We start from the raw sequence: 14,615 nt of genomic DNA on the forward strand, positions 1-14,615 counted from the left end.
TCCCTCTTACTCTTAAAGCCGCAAAGAGCTCTAAGCTGGCCATCTATTTCAAGTAAACCATATTCAAGTGAATAAGTACAGTTAAAGGTTAAGGATTGTACCCACTTGAAGCTTGTATTAGGTGGTAATGGCCTTGGGATAGGTGTTTCTGGTGGTTCTGTAAGTTCTACTCCCTTGTGCTCTTCTGTGAATTCCTCCACTTCCTTGCAAGTTTCTACAATTGTATCTGTGTCCTGGTCAAAGTCTTCTATGTCTTCCTCATCACTTGAGTCATAGATTGGAGGTTGAGAGAAATCTACCTCCACATCATCTTCATATTCACTTGGGGAAGATTCTTCGATCTCAGAGAATTCACTTGCAGATGCAAGTTCATTACTAAGAGAATTTGACTTGTGACTATCATCATCAAGGGAATTTGTGTCCTGGGTTATTCCGTCTGATTCTTCATAAACAACTTGCCTTGGAGGTTGTACAATATCCTCCTTAGCATCAACTGTAGCGTCCTTGACGGAGTTCTCCTCAGTTCTGGATTCCCATGGAGGTTCAGCATCTCCTAGATCTTCAACCAACTCTTCTTCTTGAACAATGACAGTTTCTTCTACCTGTTCTAGTACGAATTCATTCTCTGTCTTGTCCACTGGAGTTTCTGGTATCTCCTTCATGCTACGCTCTTCGTTAGACTGTTCACATGGGGCTGTGGCTGATCCTTGTGTATTTGAGCGCCTAGAAACCCATTGAATTATTGTTTGCTCTAGTTGTCGAATGGTTGTTTGAAGTTTATTTACTTTTTCCTTTAGGCGAACCTCTGCTTCTCGGGTTACCGGACTTGGGCATGACACATAGAGAAGTGGTGGTGGTTGGGAGTGATTGGATTGGTACTGGAGTAAGGAAGGATCATATGGTGGCGAATGGTGAAGAGAAGCTTGTGAGTGTGGTGGTTCGAGGTTATGTTGAAAGGATGGTTTATATGCACGGGGTGGGGCTTGTTGGTAGTTACAAGGTTGTCCACCATATCTTTCAGCTGGGTATGCATTGTAGAATGGTCTTTGTCCAGGATATCTTGGAGGGTGTTGCTGCCTAAAGGGTTGATTAGATCCTCTTGTCTCCATCCATCCTTCATTGGTCTGACCTTGATGCACATTCCTACTGTAACTTCTATTTCTTTCAACAAAGTTAGAACCAAACTCAAAGCGAGAGGGGTGAGAATTCATGGTAGCAAATAAAGATGAAAAGGAAAAACAAAAATAAATAAACAAGCAAAAGAAAAATATTTACAATAACTAATAATAAGGCACACGTTAGCAGTTCCCCAGCAACGGTGCCATTTTGACGTTAGGATTTTTGCCAGTAAAGAAATTCATAAAAACAGTCGCGCTGTAGATATAGTCTCTAAACCAACAAAAATCCCTTTGTACAAACGTTTTGGTTGTCACAAGTAACAAACCCCTTAAAAATTGTTAACCGAGTATTCAAACCTGAGGTCGTCTTCTCAAGGAACTGCAGAGAAGTATGTTCTTATTATTGGTTATGGAGGTTGTAAAATCGGGGTTAAGAGTGAAGAGTAGATATGACAAATAATTTAAATGGCAATTAAAATAAATAAATACTGTAAAGCAATCTTTTGGCAAGGTAAGAGAAATTGGAAGTCCAACTTAGTTATCTCTCTCAACAATAATGAAAGTTGAATCTAAATTCCACTTAGTTAATCTTTACTAAAGTAAAGGAAAGTCAATGGACTAATTAGTTTGAGCTTCGAATCCTATTTATTTCCTAAGAAAAAGTTGGGATTATTGAAGTTCAGTTCAATTAGCAAGATATCGATTATCAATTATGCTGAGTTTAATAATGTTGAGTTACTGATTTCTTAACCAAGACCAAAAGGGAAAAAGTAAAATTGTTGGAATAAAAATGTCCTTAGATGGAAAGCAATGGTAACACAAATTAAGGAGAAAGCAATCAATAACTGAAATACCTCAAATAATCATTAATTCAAATCATAACATGGAAAGGGTTCATAAGTCAAGTTGGCAACATTTATAGGTATGAATAAAAGCATTAAAGTAAATATTAAACCTGGATCGAGAGTCACTCTTACAAACTAAGAGAAGTCCTAAATCTTAATCCTAATCCTAAAAGAGAGAGGAGAGAACCTCTCTCAAACTAAATCTAAATCATGGAAAGTGAAAATTGGCGAGCTCCCTCTGAATGGATGCGTTCCCTTACTTTGTAACCTCTGGTCTATGCCTTCTGGACTTGGATTTGGGCCAAAAAGGGCTTCAGAATTCGCTATGAGCGTTTTCTGCAATTTCTGGTGCGTGGTCTCTGTCACGCGTCCGCGTGGGTCACGCGGTCGCGTCATTCGGAGCATTTCCTTGCCACGCGGTCGCGTCAGTCATGCGGCCACGTCGCTGCTGATTCGCGTTTGGCACGTGATCGCTTCGTCCATGCGATCGCGTGGATGCCAGTTTCTTCAGAAGCTCCGTTTTGTGCTTTCCTTCCATTTTTGTATGTTTCCTTTCCATCCTTTAAGTCATTCCTACCTTAGAAGATCTAAAACTACTCAACACACTAATCACGACATTGAATGGAAATAAAGGTAATTAAGATAATTAATATTAAAGCATAGGAAACATGTTTTTCACATACATCACATAACAAGGAAGGAAAAGTAAAACCATGCAATTAATATGAATAAGTGGGTGAAGGATTGAATAAATCACTCAAATTAAGCACAAAATATATCATAAAATATGGGTTTATCATCGACCTCACTCGTGTGAGTTATTATTACTTTATGCGACCCGGTATACTTGCCGGTTAGATTTGTGTGCTTGGAATTCGTTTTCAAAAATACACATCAAGTTTTTGGCGTCGTTGCCGGAGATTGATTAGATTGACAATGATTAAGTGAAGTGGAGGTCTAGATCAAGCACTTTTTATTTTCTGTTTCTTTACTTTTTAACTAACACACTAACTGTTTGAATTTTTGCTTAAGCTAACTAAAATTTCACTCTAGCAATGGATTGAAGTGTTACTGTCCTTCTGGTTTTGTGTGATTTTATGTTTGGTTTGTATGTCAGGGGAGCTATACCTACCTTTTGTGAACAAGACGAAAGAATCCTCAGGAGATTAAGAAGAGCTAAAAGAGGGAAAGGCATTGTGGGAGAAGAAGATTCAGAAGAAGAGTTCCAAGATATGGAGGAACACTCAACAAACCCAACAAATTCACCAGGAGGAGCAGCCAATAACAACAACAATCCACCACAGAGAAGAGTTTTGGCTTCCTACACATTTGCAAATCCTAGACATTGTGGGAGTTGCATTCTTACCCCAAATGTTAATGCAAATAACTTTGAACTGAAGCCACAACTCATCACCTTGTTTCAAAATAACTGCTCTTATAGAGGAGGACCACTTGAAGATCCGAACCAACACTTGTCTACTTTCTTAAGGATTTGTGACACTGTCAAAACCAATGGTGTGCATCCTGATAGCTACAAGCTACTGCTATTTCCATTTTCTCTCAGAGACAAAGCTATTCAATGGTTGGAATCTTTTCCAAGAGATAGCATCAACAATTGGGACGATTTAGTGAGCAAGTTCCTTGCCAAATTTTACTCACCTCAAAGGATCATTAGGTTGAAGACTGAAGTACAGACATTCACACAAATGGACACTGAACCCATCTATGAGGCATGGGAGAGATACAAGGCTCTAATTAGGAAGTGCCCTCCTGAAAATTTTAATGAATGGGACAGGTTACAGAATTTTTATGAAGGCTTGACATTGAAATCTCAGGAGGCATTGGATCACTCAGCTGGAGGCTCTTTACAGCTCATGAAAACTGCAGAGGAAGCCCAAAATCTCATTGATATGGTGGCTAACAACCAGTATTTCTTTGCTCACCAAAGGCAACGCCAACCATCACAAAGAAAAGGAGTGATGGAATTGGAAGGAGTGGACTCAATCCTAGCTCAAAACAAAATGATGCAGCAGCAAATTCAACAACAATTTGAGCAAATGGCCAAAAGGATTGATAGCCTCCAAGTTGCAGTAGTCAACACAAGCCAACCATCAACCACATGGGGGCAAGGTGAAGAAGCTTGTGAAGACCAACAGTAAGAACAAGTCCAGTATATGCACAACTAAAATTCTGGGCCAAATGAAGTTTATGGTAACACTTACAACCCCTCCTGGAAGAACCACCCCAACCTCAGATGGGGAGACAATCACAATCAAACTCAACAACCATGGCAAAGAACTTCAAATCAAAATAGTTGGAAAAACACAAACCATAACAACCAGCAGAATAATAACCAAAACATATACAGAAAACCACAAAATACTTACCCCAACTCTAACCATCATCCATCCAATAACCAAGCCACCAATCAAAATACGTACCCTCAACCCTCAACACCCCACAACCAACCAATCTCACAAGACTCTCAGAGAATAACTAACTTGGAGATCTTAATGGAGAAGATGATGAAGCACCAAGAGATGACAACAAAGAACCAGGAAGCATCCATGAAGAATATGGAAAGGCAGATTGGACAGCTTTCCAAGCAAATTGCTATTGAGAGGCCTTTAAGCTCACTCCCAAGCGACACCATCCCTAATCCAAAAGAGGAATGCAAAGCTATACAGCTAAGGAGTGGAAAGATCTTGATGAAAAATGAAGGAGCAACCAAGAAGCCAAAGGAAAATGACAAAAAACAGGCTGAAAGAGAGGAAGCCAATGATGAGGATATAACAGCAAGAAAGCAAACTCAAAATCAAGCTCAAGAAAATGAAGACCAACCACAAATTTCAAGAAAAGGGAAAGAAGCAATTGAAGAATCAACCAAGGATCACAGGCAGGGAGTGAACTTCACACCTCTATTGCCATATCTCCAAAGGTTCAACAAGGAGACTAAGGACCAACACTTCCCAAAATTTCTTGAAATCTTCAAGAAATTAGAGATCAACATTCCCCTGGCTGAAGCACTAGAGCAAATGCCCCTATACGCCAAGTTTTTGAAGGAGCTTATTAACAAGAAAAGAAGTTGGCAAGAGAATGAAACTATACTGCTCACTGAAAAATGCATAGCATTAATCCAGAAAGGACTCCCCCTAAACTTGAAGATCCTGGAAGTTTCTTTCTACCTTGTGCCATTGGTAGTATGACCATCAACAAGGCAATGTGTGACTTAGGGGCTAGTATCAATCTGATGCCTTCCTCTCTAGTGAAAAAGCTGTGCATAGAAGAAGTGAAACCAGTACAGATGTCCTTAGAATTAGTGGACAAGTCAGTGATATGTCCCAGGGGTGTGATTGAGAACCTTCTAGTCAAGGTAGACAAATTCATCTTCCCTGCAGATTTTGTGGTCTTAGATTCAGATGAGGATGAAGGTGATTCCATTATACTTGGGAGACCATTCTTGGCCACTTCTAGGGCCATTATAGACGTAGAGCAAGGAGAATTGACCCTCAGAATGCATGATGAAAGCATCACCCTGAATGTATTTCTAGAAACACAGCTCATTGATGAAAAGAAGGACTGCATGGAAACTGACAAGGAAGACTCACAGTGGAAGAAAGGAATTAACAAGACGGTCAGGAGTTACCTTCCAAAGCAAGAAATAAATAATACAGTAGGGCAACAAGAGAAAGAGATTGTACAGAATGATGAAGAAATTCAAGAAGACATTGAAGTGTTAGTCAATGAGAAGAAAAGTCCCAAAGTGAAGCCCACTGTCCAGGAAAAAGGGGCAACAAAAAGAAGGAAGAAAAACAAGAACAAAACTAAAAAGGGTTGGAAGAACAAAAAGATTCCAACAGAGGGGTTCTCCAAGGGTGATGAAGTATAGTTGATCTATCAACAACTGGGGGCAATCCAACAAGCTGATGACTACTATACTGTCAACAAAATACTCTTGCTAGAGCATGCCGAAATTGAACATCAAGGAACAAAGAAGAAGTTCACATCAGGGGGGATAAGCTGAGACACTACAGTCATCAACCACCATAAAAGAGGAGTCCAATGTCAAGCTAATGATAATAAAAGAGCGCTCCATGGGAGGCAACCCATGATTTAAGATTCTTGTTCGTTTTTGAATTCAATAAATTATGATCACCTTAGCATGATTTTGAATTTTATTAGACATACTTGACAGATGCATACACTGTTTTGAAACACATGCCAGACTTCTAAGTTTGGTGTGCTTGACAGCACACAAAAATCAGCTTTTCAAGCATTCTTAGATCATATGCTTAGTCATTTCGATGAAGGATATGACCAAACATTAAGTTTGGTGTCTGCATATGTACCAATTTTCAGAAGAATCAACTTTTGTTCATAAAATCAAAGTCATGCATAGATGAATCATACATTGTTTCATTTTAGGAATTTATATTAGAAAATGAATTAGAACTTATGATGAAAGCATCAATTGTGATAAATTTCTTGCATTTGACATTAATCCCTAGCAAGAGATAAGTTTGGTGTTCACTGGTGCGTGAAAATTGTGATTACACTTTGATTATGTAAAATTCATCGCTCTTTCTTTCTCTAGTAATGGCGCCAAAAACATGATGCCAATACCATGGTTCACAACTTCGCACAAGTAACCAGCAAGTGCACTGGGTCGTCCAAGTAATACCTTACGTGAGTAAGGGTCGAATCCCACGGAGATTGTTGGTATGAAGCAAGCTATGGTCACCTTGTAAATCTCAGTCAGGCGGATATAAAGCAGTAATGGGTTTTCGAAAATAAATAATAGAACAGGGATAGAGGTACTTATGTAAATCATTGGTGAGAATTTTAGATAAGCGAATAGAGATGCTTTCATTCCTCTGAACCTCTGCTTTCCTGCTATCTTTATCCAATCAGTCTTACTCCTTTCCATGGCTGGCTTTATGTGATACATCACCATTGTCAATGGCTACTTTCGGTCTTCTCTCGGGAAAATAATCCAAATGCCCTGTCACGGAACGGCTAATCGTCTGGAGGCATCACCCTTGTCAATGGCTTCATCTTATCCTCTCAGTGAAAATGGTCAACGCACCCTGTCACGGCACGGCTATTCATCTGTCGGTTCTCGATCATGCTGGAATAGGATTTACTATCCTTTTGCGTCTGTCACTACGCCCAGCAATCGTGAGTTTGAAGCTCGTCACAGTCATTCAATCATTGAATCCTACTCGGAATACCACAGACAAGGTTTAGACTTTCCGGATTCTCTTGAATGCTGCCATCATTCTAGCTTACACCACGAAGATTCCGATTAAGAGATCTAAGAGATACTCATTCAATCTAATGTAGAACGGAAGTGGTTGTCAGGCACGCGTTCATAGGGAATGATGATGATTGTCACGTTCATCACATTCAGTTTGAAGTGCGAATGAATATCTTAGAAGCGAAATAAGATGAATTGAATAGAAAATAGTAGTACTTTGCATTAATCTTTGAGGAACAGCAGAGCTCCACACCTTAATCTATGGAGTGTAGAAACTCTACCGTTGAAAATACATAAGTGAGAGGTCCAGGCATGGCCGAATGACCAGCCCCCAAAACGAGATCACAAGATCAAAATACAATCCAGGATGTCTAATACAATAGTAAAAGGTCCTATTTATAATAAACTAGCTACTAGGGTTTACAGAAGTAAGTAATTGATGCATAAATCCACTTTCGGGGCCCACTTGGTGTGTGCTTGGGCTGAGCTTTAACTTTCCACGTGCAGAGGCCATTTGTGGAGTTGAACACCAGGTTTTGATCCATTTCTGGCGTTCAACTCTGGTTTTTGATCCCTTTCTGGCGCTGAACGCCAGAATTGGGCAGAGAGCTGGCGTTGAACGCCAGTTTACGTCGTCTATTCTTGGCCAAAGTATGGACTATTATATATTGCTGGAAAGCCCTGGATGTCTACTTTCCAAAGCAATTAGAAGCGCGCCATTTCAAGTTTTGAAGCTCCAGAAAATCCACTTTGAGTGCAGGGAGGTCAGAATCCAACAGCATCAGCAGTCCTTCTTCAACCTTTGAATCTGATTTTTGCTCAAGTCCTTCAATTTCAGTCAGAAAATACCTGAAATCACAGAAAAACACACAAACTCATAGTAAAGTCCAGAAATGTGAATTTAACATAAAAACTAATGAAAACATCCCTAAAAGTAACTAGATCCTACTAAAAACATACTAAAAACAATGCCAAAAAGCGTATAAATTATCCGCTCATCACAACACCAAACTTAAATTGTTGCTTGTCCCCAAGCAATGGAAAATCAAATAGGATAAAAAGAAGAGAATATACTATAAATTCCAAACTATCAATCAAACATAGCTCCAATCAAATGAGCGGGACTTATAGCTTTTTGCCTCTTGAATAGTTTTGGCATCTCACTTTATCCATTGAGGTTCAGAATGATTGGCATCTATAAGAACTCAGAGTTTAGATAGTGTTATTGATTCTCCTAGTTCAGTATGATGATTCTTGAACACAGCTGTTTTATGAGTCTTGGCCGTGGCCCTAAGCACTTTGTTTTCCAGTATTACCACCGGATACATAAATGCCACAGACACATAATTGGGTGAACCTTTTCAGATTGTGACTCAGCTTTGCTAAAGTCCCCAATTAGAGGTGTCCAGGGTTCTTAAGCACACTCTTTTTTTTTTTTTTTTGCTTTGGACCTTGACTTTAACCGCTCAGTCTCAAGTTTTCACTTGACACATTCACGCCACAAGCACATGGTTAGGGACAGCTTGGTTTAGCTGCTTAGACCAGGATTTTATTCCTTTAGGCCCTCCTATCCACTGATGCTCAAAGCCTTGGGATCCTTTTTATTTGCCCTTGCCTTTTGGTTTTAAGGGTTATTGGCTTTTTGCTCTTGCCTCTTGGTTTTAAGAGCTCTTGGCTTTTTCTGCTTGCTTTTTCTTTCTATTTTTTTTTTCGCCTATTTTTTTTTCTGCAAGCTTTGTTCTTTGCTGCTTTTTCTTGCTTCAAGAATCATTTTTATGATTTTTCAGATTATCAAATAACATGTTTCCTAGTCATCATTCTTTCAAGAGCCAACATATTTAACATTCTTAAACAACAACTTCAAAAGACATATGCACTGTTCAAGCATACATTCAGAAAATAAGAAGCATTGTCACCACATCAATATAATTAAACTAAGTTCAAGGATAAATTCGAAACTCATGTACTTCTTGTTCTTTTGAATTAAAACATTTTTCATTTAAGAGAGGTGATGGATTCATAGGACATTCATAACCTTAAGACAAAGTTACTAACTACTAATGATCATTTAATGAAGACACAAACATAGATAAGCACATAACATAGAAAACGAAAAATAGAAGAAATAAGAACAAGGAATGAATCCACCTTAGTGATGGTGGCGTTTCCTTCTTGAGGAACAAATGATGTCCTTGAGCTCTTCTATATCTCTTCCTTGCCTTTGTTGCTCCTCCTTCATTGCTTTTAGATCTTGTCTTATTTCATGGAGTGCTTTTGATGTTCCACCCTTAGTTGCTTCTAATAATTGTGTGGAAGAAAATGTATCCCCTGAGGTATCTCAGGGATCTCTTGATTTGCTGTCAAATGTTCTACCACTGAGCTATAGACCCTTGATGGAAGCTTTTGTCTTTCCTTTCCTCTTTCTAGAGGTTTCTCTGGCCTTAGGTGCCATCAATGGTTATGGAAAAAACAAAAAACTATGCTTTTACCACACTAAACTTAGAATGTTGCTCGCCCTCGAGCAAAAGAAGAAAGAATAGAAGAAGAAGAAGAAGAAGATATGGAGGAGATGGATGGATGTGTGTATTCGGCCATATGGGTGGGATTGGGTGGGAGAGAGATGTTGAATTTTGAAGGTAGTGGGTGTATGGATGTAAGTGGTAAATGGAAAACAGAAGGGATGATCATGAATGGAAAGAGAGATGATGAGGTAGGTGGGGATCATGTGGGGTCCACAGATCCTAAGATGATCCTGTGGGGTCCACAGATCCTGAGGTGTCAAGGCATTTACATCCCTGCACCAATTTAGGCATGTAAAATGCCCTTGCACACAACTCTGGGCGTTCAGCGCCAGGTTGGTGCCCATTTTGGGCGTTCAACACCCATTTGTTGCCATTTCTGGCGTTGAACGCCAGAACCATGCTTGTTCTGGGCGTTCAGTGCCAGGATGCTGCCCATTTTGGGCATTCAGCGCCAGAACCATGCTCTGTTCTGGCGTTGAACGCCAGGCAGATGCTTCCTCCAGGGTGTGATTTTTTTTCTGCTGTTTTTGATTCCGTTTTCAATTTTTATATTTATTTTGTGACTCCACATGATCATGAACCTATAAAGACATATAACTAAGAAAAATATAGTTAGATAAAAATTGGGTTGCCTCCCAACAAGCGCTACTTTAATGTCAATAGCTTGACAGTGGGCTCTCATGGAGCCTCACAGATGTTCAGAGCATTGTTGAAACTCCCCAACACCAAACTTAGAGTTTGGATATGGGAGTTCAACACCAAACTTAGAGTTTGGTTGTGGCCTCCCAACACCAAACTTAAAGTTTGACTGTGGGGGCTTTGTTTGACTCTGCTTTGAGAGAAGCTTCTTCTGCTTCCTCTCCATGGATGCAGAGAGAGATCCTTGAGTTGTAAACACAAGGTTGTCCTCATTCAATTGAAGGATCAATTCTCCTCTATCCACATCAATCACAGCTCTTGCTGTGGCTAGAAAAGGTCTTCCCAGGATGATGGATTCATCCTCTTCCTTTCCAGTATCCAGGACTATGAAATCAGCAGGGATGTAAAGGCCTTCAACCTTTACTAACACGTCCTCTACTTGTCCATAAGCCTGTTTTCTTGAATTGTCTGCCATCTCTAATGAGATTTTAGCAGCTTGCACCCCATAGATTCCCAGTTTCTCTATTACAGAGAGGGGCATGAGGTTTATTCCTGAACCAAGGTCACACAGAGCCTTAAAGATCATGGTGCCTATGGTACAAAGTATTATGAACTTTCCAGGATCCTGTCTCTTCTGAGGCAATGTCAGTTGATCCAGATCACTTAGTTCATTGATGAACAAGGGAGGTTCATCTTCCCAAGTCTCAATACTAAATAATTTGGCATTCAGCTTCATGATTGCACCAAGAAACTTGGCAGTTTGCTCTTCAGTAACCTCCTCATTCTCTTCAGAAGAGGAATACTCATCAGAGCTCATGAATGGCATAAGGAGGTTTAATGGAATCTCTATGGTCTCTAGATGAGTCTCAGATTCCTTTTGTTCCTCAGAGGGAAGCTCCTTATTGATCACTGGACGTCCCAGGAGTTCTTCCTCCTTGGGATTCACGTCCTCTCCTTCCCTTACAGGTTCGGCCATGGTGCTTATGTCAATGGCCTTGCACTCTCCTTTTGTATTCTCTTCTGTATTGCTTGGGAGAGTACTAGGAGAGATTTCAGTGATCCTTTTACTCAGCTGGCCAACTTGTGCTTCCAAATTTCGAATGGAAGACCTTGTTTCATTCATGAAACTTGCAGTGGCCTTGGATAGATCAGAGACTAAGTTTGCTAAATTAGAGGTACTTTGTTCAGAGTTCTCTGTCTGTTGCTGAGTGGATGATGGAAAAGGCTTGCTATTGCTAAACCTGTTTCTTCCACCATTATTAAAGCCTTGTTGAGGCCTTTGATCCTTCCATGAGAGATTTGGATGATTTCTCCATGATGGATTATAGGTGTTTCGATATGGTTCACCCATGTAATTTACCTCTGCTATTGCAGGGTTCTCAGGATCGTAAGCTTCTTCTTCAGAAGATGCCACTTGAGTACTGTTGGATGCAGCTTGCATTCCATTCAGACTCTGGGAAATCATATTGACTTACTGAGTCAATATTTTATTCTGAGCCAATATGGCATTCAGAGTATCAATTTCAAGAACTCCCTTCTTCATAGGCGTCCCATTACTCACAGGATTCCTCTCAGAAGTGTACATGAACTGGTTATTAGCAACCATGTCAATGAGTTCTTGAGCTTCTGCAGGTGTTTTCTTTAGGTGAATGGATCCACCTGCAGAAGTATCCAACGACATATTTGCCAATTCAGACAAACCATCATAGAAGATATCCAGGATGGTCCATTCTGAAAGCATGTCAGTAGGATACTTTTTGGTCAGACCTTTGTATCTCTCCCAAGCTTCATAGAGGGATTCACCTTCTTTCTGTCTGAAGGTCTGAATGTCCACTCTAAGTTTACTAAGCTTTTGAGGAGGAAAGAACTTGGCTAAGAAAGCCGTGACCAGCTTATCCCAAGAGTTCAGGCTATCTCTGGGTTGAGAGTCCAACCACACTCTAGCTCTGTCTCTTACAGCAAAAGGGAAAAGTATGAGCCTGTAGACTTCAGGATCTACTCCATTAGTCTTAACAGTATCACAGATCTGCAAGAATTTAGTTAGGAACTGAAAAGGATCTTCAGATGGAAGTCCATGAAACTTGCAGTTCTGCTGCATTAGAGAAACTAATTGAGGTTTTAGCTCAAAATTGTTTGCTCCAATGGCAGGAATGGAGATGCTTCTTCCATGTAAATTGGAATTAGGTGCAGTAAAGTCACCAAGCATCTTCCTTACATTATTATTATTTTTGGCTGCCATATCCTCTTCCTGTTTGATAATTTCTGACAGGTGCTTGCTGGTTTGTTGTAATTCAGCTTCTCTTAGTTTCTTCTTCAGAGTCCTTTGAGGTTCTAGATATTCTTGTCCTTGCTCCTGCTCGTATGACAAAGAAGAGGGCACAGAATAATAATAATAGAGATCTTTTTTTTTTGTGAGTAAGGGAGAGATGTTAGTAGATGAATAAACAAATAGAAGGATATGAGAGAGAAGAAAATTTTTGAAAATAATTTTTGAAAAGGAGTTAGTGATTTTCGGAAATGGTTTTTGAAAAATGTTAGTAATTTTCGAAAATTTTTTTAAAATCAAAGATTAAAATAATTAGTTAATTAAAAAGAAATTTTTGAAAAAAGGGGAAGATATTTTCAAAAATAGAGAGAGAGAGTTAGTTAGGTAGTTTTGAAAAAGATAAGAAACAAACAAAAAGTTAGTTAGTTAGTTGAAACAAATTTTGAAAAGATAAGAAGTTAGGAAGTTAGAAAAGATATTTTGAAATCAAATTTTTGAAAAAGATAAGATAAGAAGATATTTTTGAAAAGATATGATAGAAATTAGTTTTTGAAAAAGATTTGATTTTTAAAATCACAATTAATGACTTGATTCACAAGGAATCACAAGATATGATTCTAAAACTCAAAGTTTGAATCTTTCTTAACAAGCAAGTAACAAACTTGAAATTTTTGAATCAAAACATTAATTGTTATTGTTATTTTCGAAAATAACTAAGAAATTTGAAAAAGATTTGATTTTTGAAAAAGATTTTGAAAAAGATAAGATTTTCAAATTGAAAATTTGATTTGACGCATAAGAAACAACTAGATTTTAAAATTTTTTGAAAAAGTCAATCCAATTTTCGAATTTAATGAGAGAAAAAGGGAAAGATATTTTTTTTTATTTTTGAATTTTTATGATGAGAGAGGAAAACATGAAAATTATGCAATGCATGAAATTTATGGATCAAAACAATGAATGCATGCAAGAATGCTATGAATGTCAAGATGAACACCAAGAACACTATGAAGATCATGATGAACATCAAGAACACATTTTTGAAAAATTTTTAATGCAAAGAAAACATGCAAGACACCAAACTTAGAATTCTTTAATGCTTAGACATAAAGAATTCAGGAATGCATATGAAAAACAAGAAAAGACACAAAACATGCAAATGCAAAGATCAAACAAGAAGACTTACCAAGAACAACTTGAAGATCATGAAGAACACTATGAATGCATGAAAATTTTCGAAAAATGCAAGATGAGTATGCAATTGACACCAAACTTATAACATGACACATGACTCAAACAAGAAACACTAAAAATATTTTTTTGATTTTTATGATTTTATGATTTTTTTGTATTTTCTTTTAATTTTTTCGAAAATCATTTTGAAAAAGACAAATAAGGATTCCAAAAATTTTTAATATGAATTCCAGGAATCTTATACTCTTTAGTCTAAAGCTCCAATCAAAGGGTCAGGCATGGCTTAATAGCCAGCCAAGCTTTAGCATGTAACAGGTAGATCATGAACAGTAGTAGGTGGATTAGCACCAACTAGCTTGCTCTTGATAACAAATTGGAAGCCTCAGTCCAAATGAATTTAGACATCGCTTTACAGCCAACCAGGCTTCACATGCTTCATGAAACACTAGAATTCATTCTTAAAAATTTTGAATAAAATTATAAAATTTTTGAAAACTTTTTTTTTAAAAAAAAAATTTTTTTTCGAAAAAAAGGAGAAAATTTTGAAAGAGTTTTGAAAAATTTTTTTTAAGAGAAAACAAAAAGAAAATTACCTAATCTGAGCAACAAGATGAACCGTCAGTTGTCCAAACTCGAACAATCCCCGGCAACGGCGCCAAAAACTTGGTGCGTGGAAATTGTGATTACACTTTGATTATGTAAAATTCATCGCTCTTTCTTTCTCTAGTAATGGCGCCAAAAACATGATGCCAATACCATGGTTCACAACTTCGC

General features: G+C 38.4%; 1 protein-coding gene and 1 non-coding gene across 2 annotated transcripts in view; both read left to right on the top strand.

Moving 5' to 3' along the window:
• LOC148544849 (uncharacterized) overlaps positions 1–14,615 on the top strand; it is a 90,591-nt gene that overhangs the window by 39,374 nt on the left and 36,602 nt on the right. The gene's annotated exons all lie outside the window — the stretch shown is intronic.
• LOC148544850 (small nucleolar RNA R71) lies at positions 12,117–12,224 on the top strand. Its single transcript, XR_015902132.1, has one exon. It is a non-coding gene; the product is annotated as a small nucleolar RNA R71 (small nucleolar RNA).

Source organism: Arachis ipaensis, chromosome B9 (genome assembly GCF_059453495.1).
Source record: "Arachis ipaensis isolate K30076 ecotype BB chromosome B9, ASM5945349v1, whole genome shotgun sequence".
NCBI lineage: Eukaryota > Viridiplantae > Streptophyta > Magnoliopsida > Fabales > Fabaceae > Arachis > Arachis ipaensis.